The following is an 18,822-nucleotide window of genomic DNA, read 5'->3' as shown; positions in this document are numbered from 1 at the left end:
TTTCTATTTCTATGTGGTGTTTGGCCTGGTATGGTTCCCAATCCGAGGCAGCTGGCATCGTTGTCTCTGATTGACAACCATACTTAGGTAGCCTGTTCCCACCTGGTGTTTGTGGGTAGTTGTTTTCTGTGTCTGTGTTTTCACCATACAGAAGTGTTTCGATTTTCGTTGTTTCACGTTTGTTATTTTGTGTTCAGTTGTAAAAAATTTAACATGGACACCTATCACACTGCATATTGGTCTGATCCTTCCTATTCCTGTTCCTCAGATGAAGAAGATCGTTACATGATCACAACATAACAAACATTTTTTTTGTAGAGAGCACAAGATAAACTCTATAAATAGGAGTGGACGTATTGATGATACATTGACAGTATGGCTGAGGCGGCAGAGCCCATGGTGGATCAACACATCCGTTTTTATTTTGATTGTGGATTAACCCAGGCAGAAATTGTTTTATGTATGTCAGTTATAGATGGCATCCAGTGGTGTCTCCAATGAAATCCAATTTTAAGGGCGTGAAAGTGTGGTTGCGCAGCTATTTTAATTCAATTGAATGTGGAATGTTCAGTGAAAGAAGAGTTAACATTGAGGTCTTTGGTTGTAGACTACCAATGAAAGTTTAATTTAACCTCTTTAATAGTTTTAACCTCTTACACTTATGGTGGCGCTATTTCATTTTTTGGAAGAAAAACGTTCCCCGTTTTAAACAAGATATTTTGTCACAAAAAGATGCTCGACTATGCATATAATTGCTACTGTTCGAAAGAAAACACTCTGACGTGTCCAGAAATACAAATATCTTCTCTGTGCGTGCCCTTTAACGTGAGCTTCAGGCAAAACCAAGATGACTTGGCATCCAGGAAATGACAAGGATTTTTGAGGCTCTGTCTTTCATGATCTCCTTATATGGCTGTGAACGCAAGAGGAATGAGTCTGCCCTTTCTGTCGTTTCCCCAAGGTGTCTGCAGCATTGTGACGTATTTGTAGGCAGATCGTTGGAAGATTGACCATAAGAGACCACATTTACCACGTGTCCGCCCGGTGTCGTGCGCCGAAATTGGTGCGCAAAAGTCACCTGCCAGTATTTTTCCATGGGGCACAGAGAGAGAAGCAAGCTTCCACGAACTGCATGTCAATGAAGAGATATGTGAAAAAACACCTTGAGGATTGATTCCAAACAACGTTTGCCAGTCGATATTATGTAGTTAATCCGGAAAAAGTTTCACGTTGTAGGTGACTGCATTTTCGGTTCGTTTCGGTAGCCAGGCGCAATGTAGAAAACGGAACGATTTCTCCTACACACAGACGCTTTCAGGAAACACTGCGCATTTGGTATGTGGCTGGGAGTCTCCTCATTGAAAACATCAGAAGCTCTTCAAAGGTAAATGATTTTATTTATTTGGTTATCTGGCTTTTGTGAAAATGTTCGTGCTACATGCTACACAAAATGCTATGCTAGCTTTGCATACTCTTACACAAATTAGTCAATTTCTATGGTTCAAAAGCATATTTTGAAAATCTGAGATGACAGTGTTGTTAAGAAAAGGCTAAGCTTGAGAGCAAACGCATTATTTTAATTTTATTTGCGATTTTCAGAAATCGTTAACGTTGCGTTATGCTAATGAGCCTGAGGCTTAGTCACAATCCCGGATCCGGGATGGGGAGTTTCAAGAGGTTAACAGGAATGTTGGCTTGTCAATAGCAGCAAAAACAGTCACAAACAACAATTAAAAAGTAGAAGAATTGTCCCGTTCTGACCTTTATTTCCTTTGTTTTGTCTTTATTTAGTATGGTCAGGGCGTGAGTTGGGGTGGGCAGTCTATGTTTGTTTTTCTATGTTTGGTTTCTGTTTCGGCCTCGTATGGTTCTAAATCAGAGGCAGGTGTCGTTAGTTGTCTCTGATTGAGAATCATACTTAGGCAGCCTAGGTTTCACTGTTGGTTTGTGGGTGTTTGTTTCCGTGTGTGTGTTTGTCGCCGTACGGTTTCTGTAGATTTCACGTTATCGTTTATTGTTTGGTTCAAGTGTTCATTTGTCTTTATTAAAAACATTATGGACACCACTCTGCATCTTGGTCTGATCCTTACTCCTCTTCAGACGAAGAGGAGATCTGCCGTTACAAAAATAAAATAAAACTAGTGAAACAGGTGAAGTGAATCACATTTTGAGATTTCTAAATACTCCAGCATTTCATGTAGGCTACAGTTTATATTTCATTTCAGCCACAAATGGTGGGCAAAATGTTGTGGGGCAGAAGGACAGCTCCGTCATTCATCCACTCCTCAGTTTGCCATTGTTTGCCTTTAATTGCTGGAGCTTTGACTAGCACATGGCTACTTACAACATATGTGCTCTAATCAAAGGTCTTAGATCTTTGTAGAGTCTTACTGCCGCAGGTGCACTATGACACTGCTGTCAATCTATCATCAATATGTCCACCCCTGTTTATAAAGTTTATCTTGGGATCTCGACAAAATAACTTTTATCGTAATCTCGACATAATGAGGGAATCATTTTTGTATTTATATGTCCTCTCTGGACTTCTGTAAAGCTAACATCAACACCATTTTCCCAGAAACCCTAGACCCACTCCAATTTGCATACCGCCCAATCAGATCCACAGATGATGCAATCTCTATTGCACTCTACACTGTCCTTTCCCACCTGGACAAAAGGAACACCTATGTGAGAATGCTGTTCATTGACTTCATCTCAGCGTAGTACCCTCAAAGCTCATCACCAAGCTAAGGAACCTGGGACTTACACACCTCCCTCTACAACTGGATCCTGGACTTCCTGACAGGCCGCCCCCAGGTGGTGAGGGTAGGTAGCAAAACATCTGCCACACTGATCCTCAACACTGGAGCTCCCCAGGGGTGCATGCTCAGTCACCTCCTGTACTCCCTGTTCACCCACGACTGCATGGCCAGGCACGACTCCAACACCATCAATAAGTTTGCTGACGACACAACAGTGGTAGGCCTGATCACGGACAACGACGAGACAGCCTATAGGGAGGTCAGAGACCTGGCCGGATGGTGCCAGAATAACCACGTATTCCTCAACGTAACTAAGACTAAGGAGATGATTGTGGACTACAGGAAAAGGAGCACCGAGCACGTCCCCATTCTCATCGACGTGGCTGTAGTGGAGCAGGTTCAGAGCTTCAAATTCCATCAAAAACAAACTAGATTGGTTCAAACACACCAAGACAGTCGTGAAGAGGGCACGGCAAAGCCTATTCCCCTTCAGGAAATGAAAAAAATTTGGCATGGGTCCTGATATCCTCTAAAGGTTCTACAGCTGCAACATCGAGAGCATCCTGACTGGTTGCATAACTGCCTGGTACAGCAATTCCTCGGCCTCCTACCGCAAGGCACTTCAGAGGGTAGTGCGTACGGCCCAGTACATCACTGGGGCAAAGCTGCCTGCCATCCAGGACCTCTACACCAGGCGATGTCAGAGGAAGGCCCTAAAAATTTTCAAAGACCCCAGCCACCCCAGTCATAGACTGTTCTCTCTACTACTGCTTGGCAAGCGGTACCGGAGTGCCAAGTCTAGGACAAAAAGGCTTCTCAACAGTTTTTACGCCCAAGCCATAAGACTCCTGAAGAGGTAACCAGATGGTTACCCGGACTATTTGCATTGTGTATCCCCCCAACCCCTCTTTTACGCTGCTGCTACTCTCTGTTTATCTTATATGCATGGTCACTTTAACTATACATTCATGTACATACTACCTTGGGCTATCTGCATTGTGTTCCACCACCCTCCAACCCCTCTTTTTACGCTTCTGCTACTCTCTGTTCATCATATATGCATAGTCACTTGAACGATACCTACATGTACATACTACCTCAATAAGCCTGACTAACAGGTGTCTGTATATAGCCTTGCTACTCTTTTTTCAAATGTCTTTTTACTATTGTTTTATTTCTTTACTTACCTACACACACACACACACACACACATACCTTTTTTTCCGCACCATTGGTTAGAGCCTGTAAGTAAGCGTTTCACTGAAAGGTTGTATTCAGCGCACCTGTTGTATTCGGCGCACTTGACAAATAAACTTTGATTTGATTTGAAGTCTAAAGATAAGTTTAAGATGCTATGTAGATTAGTTTTAGGTTGCCTAACTTTAAATGAATAAAAAGCTGTTCAGGAACAATGCTCCTGGCCAAATCAGTTGTTCTCTGTCTGCCATAATGTGACTAAATCAAATCAAATTTTATTCGTCACATCTTCTGAATACAACAGGTGCAGACCTTACTGTGAAATGCTTACTTACAAGCCCTTAACCAACAACGCAGTTCAAGAAGTAGAGTTAAGATAATATTTACAAATAAACTAAAGTTTAAAAAAAGTAATTAATCACAAGATAACACCATACATTTACATAACAATAATGAGGCTATATACAGGGGGTACCGGTACCGAGTCATTGTGCGGGGGTACAGGTTAATCGAGGTAATTCTTAAAGTGACTATGCATAGATAATAAACAGCGAGTAGCAGCAGTTTAAAAACAAAAGGGAGCGGGGTTCAATGTAAATAGTTCAGTAGTCTTATGGCTTGGGGGTTGAAGCTGTTAAGGAGCCTTTTGGTGCTCTGGTACCGCTTGCCGTGCGATAGCAGAGAGAACAGTCTATGACTTGGGTGACTGGAGAGTCTTTGACAATTCTTTGGGCCTTCCTCTGACACCGCCTAGTATATAGGTCCTGGTTGTCAGGAAGCTTACCCTCAGATTTTATTTGATTTATTTTTATTTCACCTTTATTTAACCAGATAGGCTAGTTGAGAACAAGTTCTCATTTGCAACTGCTACCTGGCCAAGATAAAGCAAAGCAGTGTGACACAGACAACAACACAGTTACACATGGAGTAAACAATAAACAAGCCAATAACACAAACAAGTCAATGACACAGTAGAGATAATAAATATACAGTGTGTACAGTGTGTGTCTATATACAGTGTGTGCAAAAGGCATGAGGAGGTAAGCAATAAATAGGCCAAAGGAGCGAATAGTTTAGCAGATTAACACTGAAGTGAAAAAATGAGCAGATGATGATGTGCAAGTAGAGATACTGGTGTGCAAAAGAGCAGAAAAGTAAATCAAATAAAAACAGTATGGGGATGAGATAGGTAGATTGGGTGGGCTATTTACAGATGGACTAGGTACAGCTGCAGTGATCGGTTAGCTGCTCAGATAGTTGATGTTTAAAGTTGGTGAGGGAAATAAAAGTCTCCAACTTCAGCGATTTTTGCAATTCGTTCCAGTTACTGGCAGCAGAGAACTGCTGAGCAGTTGACATACCAGGCGGTAATGCCCTCAATGTTGCAGCTGTAGAACTTTTTGAGGATCTGGGGACCCATGCCAAATCTTTTCAGTCTCCTGAGGGGGAAAGGTGCCGTCGTGCCCTCTTCACAACTGTCTTCATGTGTTTGGACCATGATAGTTTGCTGGTGATGTGGACACTCTCGACCCGCTCCACTTCAGCCCCATCGATGTTAATGGAGGCCTGTTTGGCCCTCCTTTTCCTGTAGTCCACGATCAGACCCTTTTGTCTTGATCACATTGAGAGAGAGTTTGTGGTCCTGGCACCACACTGCCAGGTCTCTGACCTCCTCCATATAGACTGTCTCATTGTTGTCGGTGATCAGGCCTACCACTGTTGTGTCATCAGCAAACTTAATGACGGTGTTGGAGTCGTGCTTGGCCACGCAGTCGTGGGTGAACAGGAAGTACAGGAGGGGACTGAGGACGCATCCCTGAGGGGCCCCAGTGTTGAGGATCAGCATGGCAGATGTGTTGTTGCCTACCCTTACCACCTGGGGGTGGCCCCTCAGGAAGTCCAGGATCCAGTTACAGAGGGAGGTGTTTAGTCCCAGGGTCCTTAGCTTAGTGATGAGCTTTGTGGGCACTATGGTGTTGAAAGCTGAGCTGAAATCAATGAACAGCATTCTCACATAGGTGTTCCTTTTGTCCAATGTAGAGTGCGATTGAGATTGAATCATCTGTGGATCTGTTGGGGCGGTATGCGTATTGGAGTAGGTCTAGAGTTTCTGGCATGATGGTGTTGATGTGTGCCATGACCAGCCTTTCAAGCACTTCATGGCTACCGACGTGAATGCTACGGGGAGTGCTGAATGCTATCATTTAGGCAGGTTACCTTCACTATCTTGGGCACAGGGACTATGGTGGTCTGTTTGAAACATGTAGGTATTAGAGACTCGGCCAGGGAGAGATTGAAAATGTCAGTGAAGACACTTGCAAGTTGGTCCGCGCATGTTTTGAGTACACGTCCTGGTAATCCGTCTGGCCCCGTGGCTTTGTGAATGTTGACCTGTTTAAAGGTCTTGTTCACATCAGCTATGGAGAGCGTGATCACACAGTCGTCCAGAACAGCTGGTGCTCTCATGCGTGCCTCAGTGTTTCTTGCCTCAAAGCGAGCATAAAAGGCATTTAGGTTGTCTGGTAGGCTCGCATCACTGGGCAGCTCGTGGCTGGGTTTCCCTTTGTAGTCTGTAATAGTGTTCAAGCTCCGCCACATCCAACGAGCATCAGAGCCGGTGTAGTAGGATTCTATCTTTGCCTGGTTGATTGTTCGTCTGAGGGCATAGCGGGATTTCTTATAAGCGTCCAGATTAATGTCCCGCTCTTTAAAAGCTGAGCTCTAGCCTTTAGCTCGGTGCGGATGTTGCCTGAAATCCATGGCTTCTGGTTATGAAATGTACGTACGTTCACTGTGGGGACGACGTCATCAATACATTTATTGACAAAGCTGGTGACTGAGGTATACTCCTCAATGCCATTGGATGAATCACGGAACATATTCCAGTCTGTGCTAGCAAAACAGTCCTGTAGCGTAGCATCCGAGTCATCTGACCACTTCTGTATTGAGCAAGTCACTGGTACTTCCTGCTTTCTGCTTTTGCTTGTAAACAGGAATCAGGAGGATAGAATTATGGTCAAATTTGCCAAATGATGGACGAGGGAGAGCTTTGTATGCGTGTTTGTGCGTGGAGTAAAGGTGGTCTAGAGTTCTTTTGCCTCTGGTTGCACATGTGACATGCTGGTAGAAATTAGGCAAAACGGATTTAAGTTTGCCTGTATTAAAGTCCCCGGCCACTAGCAGTGCTGCTTCTGGATGAGCATTTCTTGTTTGCTTATGGCCTTATACAACTCGTTGAGTGGGGACTACATGGAGCTGTATCAGGGAAGCTGTATCGGCCGTTTCTGATTTCAAATTCTCAATTTAATGCAGCGTCTCAGTCCAACATGAAGTTGAAAGGTAATTTGGTTGGGTTGTTTTTAACCTGTAGCTATTTAATATTTGACATTCTTAGGTGAGTAATTACAATACCAAAGTGCGCCAAACCCCAGTACACAGTTAGTTCAAGTAATTAATTGGTTGAGTCAGAGTAATGGTAAGTCACGACATACAGTGCCTTGCGAAAGTATTCGGCCCCCTTGAACTTTGCAACCTTTTGCCACATTTCAGGCTTCAAACATAAAGATATAAAACTGTATTTTTTTCTGAAGAATCAACAACAAGTGGGACACAATCATGAAGTGGAACGACATTTAACAAATCAAAAACTGAAAAATTGGGCGTGCAAAATTATTCAGCCCCTTTACTTTCAGTGCAGCAAACTCTCTCCAGAAGTTCAGTGAGGATCTCTGAATGATCCAATGTTGACCTAAATGACTAATGAGGATAAATACAATCCACCTGTGTGTAATCAAGTCTCCAATAAATGCACCTGCACTGTGATAGTCTCAGAGGTTAAATGCGCAGAGAGCATCATGAAGAACAAGGAACACACCAGGCAGGTCCGAGATACTGTTGTGAAGAAGTTTAAAGCTGGATTTGGATACAAAAAGATTTCCCAAGCTTTAAACATCCCAAGGAGCACTGTGCAAGCGATAATATTGAAATGGAAGGAGTATCAGACCACTGCAAATCTACCAAGACCTGGCCGTCCCTCTAAACTTTCAGCTCATACAAGGAGAAGACTGATCAGAGATGCAGCCAAGAGGCCCATGATCACTCTGGATGAACTGCAGAGATCTACAGCTGAGGTGGGAGACTCTGTCCATAGGACAACAATCAGTCGTATATTGCACAAATCTGGCCTTTATGGAAGAGTGGCAAGAAGAAAGCCATTTCTTAAAGATATCCATAAAAAGTGTTGTTTAAAGTTTGCCACAAGCCACCTGGGAGACACACCAAACATGTGGAAGAAGGTGCTCTGGTCAGATGAAACCAAAATTGAACTTTTTGGCAACAATGCAAAACGTTATCTTTGGCGTAAAAGCAACACAGCTCATCACCCTGAACACACCATACCCACTGTCAAACATGGTGGTGGCAGCATCATGGTTTGGGCCTGCTTTTCTTCAGCAGGGACAGGGAAGATGGTTAAAATTGATGGGAAGATGGATGGAGCCAAATACAGGACCATTCTGGAAGAAAACCTGATGGAGTCTGCAAAAGACCTGAGACTGGGACGGAGATTTGTCTTCCAACAAGACAATGATCCAAAACATAAAGCAAAATCTACAATGGAATGGTTCAAAAATAAACATATCCAGGTGTTAGAATGGCCAAGTCAAAGTCCAGACCTGAATCCAATCGAGAATCTGTGGAAAGAACTGAAAACTGCTGTTCACAAATGCTCTCCATCCAACCTCACTGAGCTCGAGCTGTTTTGCAAGGAGGAATGGGAAAAATTTCAGTCTCTCGATGTGCTAAACTGATAAAGACATACCCCAAGCGACTTACAGCTGTAATCGCAGCAAAAGGTGGCGCTACAAAGTATTAACTTAAGGGGGCTGAATAATTTTGCACGCCCAATTTTTCCATTTTTGATTTGTTAAAAATGTTTGAAATATTCAATAAATGTCATTCCACTTCATGATTGTGTCCCACTTGTTGTTGATTCTTCACAAAAAAATACAGTTTTATATCTTTATGTTTGAAGCCTGAAATGTGTCAAAAGGTCGCAAAGTTCAAGGGGGCCGAATACTTTCGCAAGGCACTGTACCTTAATGAAATTAGTACAATTGTCTTACCTTGTGTTGTGTTTACGTTGATGTTGTCATATTTGCTTCAAATGAGTACCACCAAGTGCTATTTTTGTTTCTTTGGGCAGTCTTACTCCGTAGAGAGGAAAGGTAGGAGAGCTTTTGTTAAAAGAGTAATGGCCGGGACTTGAACATGTGCTGGCAGCAACAAGTTTTCTAGGGGCAGCGGCCAAGACTGCTAGACTGACCTAGGCTACACCAAGTGCTATTTTCATGTAAAAATGCCAGAATGCAACTAACACACCTCATACAGAGTGGCTTTAAAACTTAGACCAAAAAGTGAATTTGAATCTGTGAGCAATGTTCCCTCTAAACTGCGCGTGCAGAAAAGCACGAGATTGAATGTCACTCAATTTTCTAGAGTTCCCCCCCTTAGTTAACACTATCGAATCAATGTAATACTAGCCACTTTCATTGCAACATACCAAAACAAAATGAACTAAGCAAATCTTAGTATGCAAAACTATCTACGTAGGAGATTTTGTTGTAGGCAGAAGGCATTGGAGTAGGATTCTATTGCATTGCACCTTTTGCACCTAATACATAGCTTAGGCCAAAAAGTGAATTTTAAGATGATCCTTGAGTCGTGTTTGCTAAATTGCCATATATGAATACATTCAGAGTATGAAAAAAACTATCCCACTGAGCAATGTCCGACGTCCATGGAAGTTGAAATGTAGTTGAAATGTGGTCCGTCCGCGTGGCCTTGACTTCAATGTCCACAGATGCCGTTTTTTAATCCGGACCAGACTTGATTTAGCCCAAACATAGACATCTAGAATTGGTTCAGATTTTGCCCGTTTCAGACCGGCCATGATTTCAATGTCCACAGATATCCAGACCGGACTTGATTTCAATGTCCACAGCTATCCAGACCGGACTTGATTTCAATGTCCACAGCTATCCAGACCGGACTTGATTTCAATGTCCACAGATATCCAGACCGGACTTGATTTGGTCCAAACATAGACGTCTATGATCAGTTCAGATTTGATCTGTTCCCGGATCGGACCAAATCTGAACCAATCAAAGATGTCTATGTTACACATGTTTGGACAGCACAGCATTGCACAGCACAGTACAGCACAGCAGTGTACAGGACAGTAAAGAAAAATAGTCGGGTATACAGTAGTTTAGTACAGTACACTACTAAGTAGAGTACAGTACAATGGAGCATAGTAGAGTATCTTTCAGTACAGTACAGCACAATAGAGTACCGAAGTATACTAAACTAAACTCTGTCATGTATTGCACTGCACTCTAGTGTGCTTTACTGTACTGTGCTGTACTGTACTATGCTGTCTAACATGTGAAACATAGACGGCTATGATTGGTTCAGAGATTGGTCTTATTTTGCTCAAAGAAATAATACCCAGTGTGCTTTGCAAGTGTTCATTTTTACATTTACATTTTGGTAATTTAGCAGACGGCCTTATCCAGAGTGATTTACAGGCAGTGCATTCAACTAAGGTAGATAAACAACCATATAATTATATTATTTTATATTAATACAATTGCTCAGAGAAAGAGATTTGTTTAACAAGTAATACTATTTTTTTCTCAATAATGTAGGGGTCAAAATGATTGACGCCCTTTAAGATTCTTATAAATAAACTAGTCAAAAGTTTAGTATTTGGTCCCATATTCCTAGCATGCAATGACTACATCAAGCGTGTGACTCTACAAACTTCTTGGATGCATTTGCAGTTCCTTTTGGTTTGTCATTCATTTCCATTTGTTGAATGCTGACATGGCAACAGAGATGCTTGACATATTCAACAGTGCAACGGTGTGTTAGACGGAGACGTAACCAGGGGACCTTTTTAAAACAACACCGACAATCTCTACTTTGAAGAGATGAGAAAACAGTTACAGCATTATTATGCAACACCAGTGCAACAACAACAACAATGTTCAGTGCCCCGTTGAATATTTGCCAACCCAGGGCACTTACATTAGATTTGTGTGTTTATATTGTATCTCTGACCTTGAAGGACAAGCTAATCTGAGGATGAGATGACTAGAGAAACCAACAAGCTTCACCATCGTCCTGTTAATCTGAGGAGATGTGGTAATCAGAGACTGGGAGCTCACTCTTAATGTCTTAATGACGTCAAGAAATTACCTATTAAACAAAGCAGATTGAATAGACAGGTGTCCTACGTTGCCTATCCAAATAGCCACAGTAAAGCAAGGTTCTTCTAGGAACAGGCTTAGTATTCTCCAGAGACTTCTGCAGAGCTACAGATGGTGAATAGACTAGATGTTGGAAAACTGAGAATCACGTGGTGGTCAAAATTTCACCTTCAACATTGGCTTTGTTACCATACAAATCTGACCATCTGCTTCATAATGCACAATAACCATTTTGCTGGATGATAATTGTAGTGGGGTGTGTTTGCAGTCTGCAGGCATAATCATGAGAAAGTGTTGGCCTGCTCTCTTCAACAACACCTGCATTCTGCCGAACATGATCATGATGCAGATTTCTGAGGGTTTACAAAAACCTGAAGGTTGCAGGTCTGATCATATCTTGAGTATGTTGGTGTTTGATACGCAGCATACCTTGTTGAAGACAGCTTGTCCGTCGAAATGTTGGCTATACAATTATTGCATCTGAGCTCCGGGAGTGTGAGGCTCTCCTTTTCTTTTTCAGGTGTTTGATATAACCAGCTAGCATCTGGAATGGCCCACCAGTCATATGTGTCACCTCTTTGCATCTGTGGTTACAGGTGAGAGCGGCCTTGCCCTGTGAAACGTGACGCTAATGGCTAATGGACTTAGTGATATGATACCTTCATTCTAGGAAGGAATCATCCTGTCGGTGAGAAGCTTTTCAGGAAACTCCTTGCAGAGGATGCTCATTGGGACTGCTGAACGCCACAGGGAAAGGCTCCTCACGTGTGGACAGGTATGGACATGCTGCAGACTGCAGGTACCTTTTCCTGGCAACGTCCAGAGGGTTGAGGCCAAGAGGATGATATTGAAATCCCTAGATCACCCGATAAGCACTTTACCCATTACCAGTAAACAAACATGGTGACAACGCTATTAAGTGCCATCTTAATCATGTTAAAGATTTGCTGAACATATTTATATTGTTCATGGTCATATCCATAATATGATATGATGGATAGATCATAGTTACAGATTTGACTTCTTTGGGGTTTGGGGGCTCAGTTATCTTATCAGGTTAATACATTTTTGGCCCGTCCTCGCTTGTTTCCTCATTATCCTAATTGAGTACAAATTGGTTAAGAAGGAGCAGCGCAGATATCAAGCTGCTTAGTTTTATCAGATGACAATGTAAGTCTGCTTCATCCTATTAGAGACAAAGCAGCTAACGCTTAAACGCGCTGTGTCAGCTTACTGAGGAGATGGATGGGGGATGGAGAGCTGGGTTGGCAGTAAAGGGGGTGAAGGGGGTGTGAGGCCAGGGGAAGTGCACGTGATACTCCCTCCCTCTCCTCAGTATTGAACCATTTTAGCATTTCCCCGAAAGCCCTCTGTTTCTAAGACTGTTTGGCTTGGCTTGTCCCTGAGCCTAATTTCCATCCAACTGACAGAACTACCAAGAACTAGGAAAACTCCCGAACTAAAAGGTCAGCCTAAGAACAGTGCAGTCAACTCCTTACTGTAAAGGCAATGGGATTGGGGATGCTTGGGATCCAGAGAAATTAAAGGGCAATCTGCAGTTCAAACAACAACAAAGCGGACACCCCGCCAGTGTTTTGGTAAATAGCTGAGGGATGGGTCTGGAAAAATGGAATCACTTTGAAATTCATAGGCAGAGGTATGGAAGCAAAGACTGACCATCCGTGAGATAAAAAAATAGTTTTAACTATGTTTTCAGGCTATACAGTGTTTGTTTACAATTTCATTGTTTACAAAAAAAAGGAGTAAAACAAGCTTATATTTTGGATTCTGATTGGGTATGACAATTGAGCTAAGCTCACAAGGTACACTACTGTACATGACCAAAAGTATATGGACACCTGCTTGTCGAACATCTCATTCCAAAATCATGGGCATTAATATTGAATTGGTACCCCCTTTACTGCTATAACAGCCTCCAATCTTCTGGGGAGGCTTTCCACTAGATATTGGAACTGATATTGGGTGATTAGGCCTGGTTGAGGTCAGGGCTACGTGCAAGCCGGTCAAGTTCTTCCACACCGATCTCGACAAACCATTTCTGTATGGACCTCACTTTGTGCATGTGGGCATTGTCATGCAGAAACAGCAAAGGGCCTTCCCCAAACTGTTGCTATGCATTGGGGCAGGTAGCGTTCTCCTGACATCTGCCAAACCCAGATTCATCTGTCGGACTGCCAGATGGTGAACTGTGATTCATCACTCCTCATCACTCCAGAGAATGTGTTTCCACTGCTCCAGAGTCCAATGGCGGCAAGCATGACAAATTCAAATAAAATGTTGTCATATACACGTTTAACAGATGTTATTGCGGGTGTAGCAAAATGCCTGTGTCAGGATTTGGCCAGGGTTGTTCCAGTTGTTTGTCAGTAGATGTCCCCATTGTGCTTTTTGTCCCTGTGTTTTTCCCTTGACCCCCATTATTGTTTGCACCTGTGTCTCGTTTCCCCTGATTGTATTTAAACCCTTTGTTTCCCCAGTTCTGTGCTCTGTGTTTGTATGTTAGCACCCTGCCCTAGTGTTCTGTGTGCTCTTGTCGATTCCGGGTAACGTTCTTGTGGTATTCTTTTTTTTGTTTTTGTTTAGTTTTGGTGAGTTTCTTTTTAGGTCTTTTTGTGTTTTTCCTTCCACCTTTTGGATTTGCCATTTTTATTTTTAGGATTTTTTTCTTCATTAAATACACCGTCTTAAGTACTGCTGTGTCTGCCTCATCTTCTGGGTTCTGCTGTCTATTCGTGGCTCAGTTGGTTAAGTGACTGTTTCTCACTCCGGAGACCCAGGTTCGAAACCGGGTCCTGACAGAAACACAGAGCCAAAAATGAACCCAGAGGCAGCCAGTGCAGGACCTTTTTGCCACGCTGTCCCACCACCAGGAGACTGTCCAACGCCAAAGCCGCCCTGGTTCAGCAAGAGGCCTTAATGGCTAGACATTCTCATCTTCTGTCGGAGATGCTGACTTCCATTAAGCAAATATCTGATCGACTTACCCCGGCAACAGTTCCCGTCCCAGTACCTCAAGTTCACGTACCCATGGCAGTTAACCCCCTGGCTGAACCTCGTCTTCCACCTCCCCAACGGTTCTCAGGTGATCCAAGTGCTTGTAAAGGGTTTCTCACTCAATGTTCTCTCTCCTTTGAGCTGCAACCCTCGTCGTTTCCCACCGACCGGTCTAAGATCGCATATATCATCACCCTGCTGTCGGAAAAAGCCCTGGCCTGGGCTACTGCTGTGTGGGATGCCCATAGTTCCTGCTGTGCCAGCTACTCTGCCTTTGCTGAGGAATTCAAACGAGTGTTTCAAGGCCCAAGCAGTGGTTCTGACTCAGCCAAACAGCTCCTGACTCTCCATCAAGGTTGGCGCAGCGTGACGGACTATGCCATCCAGTTCCGCACGGTGGCAGCAGCGAGTGGCTGGAACAACGAGGCGCTCACGGTGTGCTTTCTGAAAGGCCTTTCCGACACTATCCAAGATGAACTGGCCACTCGGGAACCACCGGACAATCTCGAGTCCCTGATCAAGTTGGCCTCACGCATTGACCAGCGTCTGAGAGAGAGAACTCAACCGTAGACCTCTAGCCCCTATCAGTCCCAGCTCCGAGTCCCCACCTTTATCATCACTGGCTCCACCGGAACCCATGCAGATTGGACGCATCTCCCAGGCTGAGAGAGACCGCCGGATGAGGGAGCGACGCTGTCTATATTGCGGCAAACCGGGCCATTTCCGTTCCACGTGTCCCGGGCTCCAGGGAAACGCTCTGTCCCGTACAGACCGGGGGAACTGTGGAAACAGAACCTCCTCCCATCCGTCCAACTCCCGTCTGCTCATTCCAGTCACCCTCTCCTGGGACAACCACAAGCTTCACCTTCAAGCCTTGGTAGACTCTGGAGCCGCAGGTAACTTCATGGATGGTGTCTGGGCGAAGGAGAATGCGTTCCCTCTGAACCTCTAAGTGACCCCATGAGGGTTACTACATTGGATGGAAGCCCTTTGGGATCTGGACTTGTCACTCATGTCACTACCTCCTTGAGACTTTCAGTTTCACAACACCAGGAATTGATGAACTTTCATTTGATCTCCTGTTCCGAGTTCCCTTCGTCCTTGGATACCCCTGGCTTCACAGCCATAACCCTCACATCGACTGGTCTGTGGGCACTATCAAGCAGTGGGGTCCTACGTGCCAAGCTACTTGTATTTTCCAGAATTCCCCGAGTTCTACTCCCGAGTCTTTAGAATCCATCGACCTGACCCGAGTTCCCGAGTGTTACCATGACCTCAAACTGGTGTTTAGCAAACAGAGGGCCACCATGCTACCACCCCATAGATCTTACGATTGCCCCATCGACCTGTTTCCGGGCACTTGCCCCCCCAGGGGTCGGATCTTTTCCCTATCTCCACCCGAACGAGCTGCTATGGATACCTACATCAAGGACTCTCTGGAAGCAGGCCTCATGCGTCCATTCCCCGGCGGGAGCAGGGTTTTTCTTTGTGGCCAAGAAAGACGGTGGGTTACGTCCTTGCATCGACTACCGGGGACTCAATGACATAACCGTCCGTAACCGTTACCCGCTACCCCTTATGGCCACAGCCTTCGAGCTGCTCCAGGAAGCAGTTTTCACTAAGCTTGACCTGCGGAACGCATACCATCTTGTGCGGATCAGACCTGGTGACGAGTGGAAGACCGCTTTCAACACGCCTACTGGTCACTATGAATACTTGGTGATGCCCTTCGGCCTGACCAACGCCCCAGCGGTGTTCCAAGCGCTCATAAACGATGTGCTTAGGGATATGCTTAACATATTTGTGTTCGTTTACTTGGATGACATCCTCATCTTTTCGAGCTCCCTTCAAGAACACACTAAGCATGTCAGACAAGTACTCAAACGCCTCCTGGACAGCCATCTGTACGTTAAGCCGGAAAAATGTGAATTCCATTCATCCCAGTACAATTCCTGGGATTTGTAGTGGAACCCGGTCGAATCCAAATGGACCCTAGGAAGGTAGGGGCGGTAGCGGATTGGCCCACCCCCAAATCCGTTAAGGATGTTCAGCGTTTCCTGGGCTTCACAAACTTTTACCGCAAGTTCATCAAGAACTTCAGTTTGGTGGCAGCTCCTCTCTCAGCTTTAACCAAAGGTGGCAATGCAAGGTTTTTTTGGGGAAGAGAAGCTGAGACGGCCTTCCAAGGACTCAAGCAGCGCATCCTCTCTGCTCCCATCCTGATACTACCGACTACGGATGAACCATTTGTGGTGGAGGTAGACGCATCAGAGGTTGGTGTTGGAGCTGTCCTGTCTCAGAGGGGTGAAGACAAGAAGCTTCATCCGTGCGCTTTCTTCTCACACCGGCTTACCCCGACTGAGAGGAACTACGATGTGGGGGATCGTGAACTCCTAGCGGTTAAGATGGCATTGAAGGAATGGAGACACTGGCTCGAGGGGGCTTCTCACCCGTTTCAAGTGCTTACGGACCACAAAAATCTGGAGTATATCCAGCAGGCGAAGCGATTGAACTCTAGACAAGCTAGATGGTCTCTTTTCTTCAATCGATTCCAGTTTATCCTCACCTATCGACCCGGGTCGAAGAATCTCAAACCGGATGCCCTGTCCCGAGTCTACGCTCCTGCCATTCGAGATGACACGGACATGCCTGTCCTTCCTGCTGCTAAGATTGTGGCTCCGATCTCGTGGCAAGTTGAGGATACCGTGAGACGTGCTCAAGCTAGCGAACCGGACCCGAAAGGAGGTCCTGCCAATCGGTTGTTTGTCCCCAAGGCAGTGAGGACTCAGGTCCTTCTGTGGGGGCACTCCTCTCGCCTCACCTGTCATCCGGGCGTAGGTCGCACCTTGGAGTTCATCCAGCGTAAGTTCTGGTGGCCTACCATAAGAGAAGACGTTGCCACTTTCGTCAATGCCTGCCCCGTGTGCTGCCAGGGCAAATCTTCTCACCTCCGCCCTCAAGGACTCCTTCACCCTTTACCTGTTCCCCACAGACCCTGGTCCCATATCTCATTGGACTTTATTACTGGACTTCCTCCATCCCATGGCAATACTACTATCCTAGTCATAATCGACAGGTTTTCAAAGGCGGCCAGGTTCGTCCCTCTGACTAAGTTACCTTCTGCCAAGGAAACGGCTGAGTTGGTAATTAATCATGTGTTCCGAGTCTTCGGCATTCCTCAAGATGTGGTTTCTGACAGAGGTCCCCAGTTCGCCTCAAGGTTTTGGAAGGCCTTCTGCCAACTCATGGGGGCTTCTGCCAGTCTATCTTCAGGGTACCATCCGGAGTCCAACGGCCAAACAGAGAGGATGAATCAAGAGCTGGAAACCACCCTCCGATGTATGACTCGTGACAACCCGTCCACATGGTCATCCTTTATTGTTTGGGCCGAATACGCGCACAACACCTTGCGCTCCTCCTCCACTGGTATGTCCCCGCACGAGTGTCAGTTTGGCTATGCTCCTCCATTGTTCCCGGACCAGGAGGCAGAAGTCAGAGTGCCTTCAGCCTTGAGATTCGTCAGACGCTGTCGGCTTATGTGGAGGAAGACCCGTCTTAATCTGATGCGTTCCTCACAGAGGTATCAACAACAAGCCAACAGACGTCGCCGTCCCGGGCCTACCCTGCGCCCCGGCCAGAGAGTCTGGCTCTCCACAAGAGACTTACCTCTACGGGTGGAGTCTCGCAAGCTGTCCCAAAAATACATCGGTCCCTTCAAGGTTGCCAGGAGAGTTAACCCAGTTTCTTATCGCCTACACTTACCCAGATCCCTTAAGATTAATCCCACATTTCATGTGTCTTTGTTAAAACCTGTTGTTTTTTCTCCCCTTGTCCCGGCAGACAGACCTCCCCCTCCGCCTCGTCATTGGAGGCCAGCCGGCCTTCCGTCCACCGGATACTGGATTCCCGCCGGGTGCAGCGGTCCTGGCAGTATCTGGTGGACTGGGAAGGCTACGGTCCTGAGGAGCGCTCCTGGGTTCCTGCCAAAGACATCCTGGACCCTGACCTCATTCGTCAGTTCAGGGTCCTCCACCCTGAGAGAGCTGGTAGGAACGTCAGGAGCCGTTCCTAGGGGGGGGATTCTGTCAGGATTTGGCCAGGGTTGTTCCAGTTGTTTGTCAGTAGATGTCCCCATTGTGCTTTTTGTCCCTGTGTTTTTCCCTTGACCCCCATTATTGTTTGCACCTGTGTCTCGTTTTCCCTGATTGTATTTAAACCCTTTGTTTCCCTCAGTTCTGTGCTCTGTGTTTGTATGTTAGCACCCTGCCCTAGTGTTCTGTGTGCTCTTGTCGATTCCGGGTAACGTTCTTGTGGTATTCTTTTTTTTGTTTTTGTTTAGTTTTGGTGAGTTTCTTTTTAGGTCTTTTTGTGTTTTTCCTTCCACCTTTTGGATTTGCCATTTTTATTTTTAGGATTTTTTCTTCATTAAATACACCGTCTTAAGTACTGCTGTGTCTGCCTCATCTTCTGGGTTCTGCTGTCTATTCGTGGCTCAGTTGGTTAAGTGACTGTTTCTCACTCCGGAGACCCAGGTTCGAAACCGGGTCCTGACAGCCTGTGAAGAAGAATTGCTTAGG

Source organism: Oncorhynchus masou, chromosome 24, assembly GCF_036934945.1.
Source record: "Oncorhynchus masou masou isolate Uvic2021 chromosome 24, UVic_Omas_1.1, whole genome shotgun sequence".
Classification (NCBI taxonomy): Eukaryota; Metazoa; Chordata; class Actinopteri; order Salmoniformes; family Salmonidae; genus Oncorhynchus; species Oncorhynchus masou.
This window is presented reverse-complemented; position numbering follows the sequence as displayed.